This window comes from Cucurbita pepo, chromosome LG10 (assembly GCF_002806865.2).
Source record: "Cucurbita pepo subsp. pepo cultivar mu-cu-16 chromosome LG10, ASM280686v2, whole genome shotgun sequence".
NCBI classification, from domain to species: Eukaryota; Viridiplantae; Streptophyta; class Magnoliopsida; order Cucurbitales; family Cucurbitaceae; genus Cucurbita; species Cucurbita pepo.
In genome coordinates, this window is record NC_036647.1 from 7,275,568 (window position 1) to 7,278,054 (window position 2,487).

The 2,487-nt window shown below is 43.3% G+C and overlaps 1 non-coding gene across 1 annotated transcript; it reads left to right on the plus strand.

Annotated features, from left to right (window-relative positions):
- Positions 1-636: 636 nt before the first annotated feature.
- Positions 637-776, plus strand: LOC111804585. Its single transcript, XR_002816549.1, has one exon. It is a non-coding gene; the product is annotated as a small nucleolar RNA Z247 (small nucleolar RNA).
- Positions 777-2,487: the final 1,711 nt, after the last annotated feature.

Below are 2,487 nucleotides of genomic sequence, written 5' to 3' on the forward strand. Positions count from 1 at the left end.
GGGTCAAGGCGCATCATGTAATCATCATTATACACGTCTATAAATACATGAGGTCATGACTCATATAGGTTACGGTGCCATTCAACCTAACATGATATTAGAGCCACGGTTTATTCATTAGCAATGTCTATCATGTTTTCTTCCTCCTCATCCTCTATCTCCAACACGATCTCATCTACCATGGCGTCGACCTTTGGCCCAATCCCTCTCCACCACGCTTTCACAATTCGTCTCATGAAAAATAAGTTCATTATGGCACGCTCAGCTCTTCCCCTACCTATGAAGTACGAAGCTTATGGGCTACCTCGATGGCACCATTGCCACACCTACCAAGCTAGTCCCTTCCTCAAGTGCTGCTGGTGCTAACCTGGTCTCTAATCCGGCCTATGATCGGTGGTATGATCAGGATCAACAGATCCTTAGCGGCCTTCTCTCATCCATATCTGAGGAGATTCTTCATGATGTGGTTGCCGCTACTCGTCCAAGGAGGCGTGGGATACCTTGCAGCGGATGTTTTCATCGTCAACTCATGTTCACACTGTTTAGATCTGTGTTGAGCTCGCCACGTCTAAGAAATGCGATCTGTCTACTGCAGATTATTTTCACAAGATCAAAGGGCTGCCCTCCACCGGCTTTGCCTTGCGGGATAATGACGTGATCGCGTATCTCCTTGCTAGTCTTGACCCTGACTATGATCCCTTCGTCACCTCGATGACTACCAAGAGTGAAGCTCTCACACTTGATGATGTGTTTGCACATCTAATGGTGTTTGAAGCTTGCCAATTACAACACCAAGCTGAACTTCAGTTAAATCCTTGATCTTTAGCCAATTACACTGGTCGTGGTGGTCAGCAGAAGAACCATGGGCGTAGGGATCGTGGTCATGGTCATTCTCAAGGTGGCGTGCCTGCTCACCCTGCTGGTGATCGTCGTGACCTTTCTGCTCGTCCTTCTTGCTAGATTTACTGGTGACCTACTACTCACACCCAATGGCATGCATCTCTTGGACATCCTTCATTTCAAGTAGTAAAGTTAATTTTACGTCTCAATAATATAGGTCTTCGTCACCTTTAGAACTGATTTTTTTGGATGTTTGGGCCCTATACCTCCATATGTCGGGGGCTTTAAATATTATATTAGCTTTATTGATGATTTCAGTAAATTTTCGTGGATCTATTTGATGCATTATCAAACAGAAGCTCCTCGTATACTTTTGCAGTTCCAAGCTCATGTTGAGCGTCTCCAAGATATTAAAATGAAGTGTGTCCAGTCTGATTGGGATGAAAAATATCAGAAAATTCATAACACATTCTTTCATTCCTTTGGAATTTCTCATCGTGTTTCATGCCCTCACACGCATGAACACAATGGGTCTGCTGAATGCAAGCACCATCATATTGTTGAAATTGACCTAGTCCTTCTAGCTCATGCTAATGTACCTATTAAATTTTTGGATGATGCGTTTCTTACAGCCACATATCTCATCAATCATCTTGCTACCCGTATCATCGAGATAACAAATGCCCCTTAAAGCGTCTTTTTCATACCCCACCAAATGACTCCTTATTAAAAGTTTTTGGGTGTGCTTGTTGGCCTCATTTTCACCCTTATAACAAACAAAAGCTCTCTTTTCGATTCTAGTCATGTCTATATTTCTAGAGACGTCATATTTGAGGAGAATGTTTTTCCGTTCAAGAAAGCCCCACCCAGATTTCTCCCAACCTTGCAGCCGACACACAATGCCCCTGATTTGTGCACCTTGCATTTGGGTAGCAGCAGTACTAATTTAGAGAATGATCATATACATATATCTATGCTTACTAACTCTTTGGATGCAGAAAATCTAGTGCCCACATCAGCTTTAGGATTGTCGCTGTAATCCTCCGCGCCGCTGCTGTGCGAATCAACATTGGTTGTTCTGCTAATGATTGGGGCATCAGATCCTCTGCCAGCAGATGATATTGTGCAATGCCCGGTCGGATCCTTGGCCGTTGGTCGACTGACTGTTGTTGCACCGGTTGCTCCCCTCGCAACGGCTGGTACGGTTGTCCCCTTAGTTGTGGATCGTGCACCTACTACTCATCCGTATGGTACTTGATTGAAGCACACTATCAAGAAATTCAAGGTGCGTACAGATGGAACAGTAACATATTCTATGGTTCAATCTTCTACCTCTGAACCTACTTCACATATTACTGCTATGGAGCATCTCCTCTGGCGTCAGGCAATGAATGATGAATTTCAGACACTTCTGAAAAATAAGACATGATAGTTAGTTCCTCCTCATGTTGGTCTTAAGGTTATTGATTGCAAATGAGTTTTTAAACTCAAGCAAAAGTTAGATGGCTCTATTGATCGTTACAAAGCATGCATGATTGCTAAAGGGTTTAAATGATACCTTTAGTCCAGTTGTTAGGCCCACTACCATTCAACTCTTATTATCTGTTGTTATTTCTGTTGACTCTGGCAATTCGGAGGACAATGTCG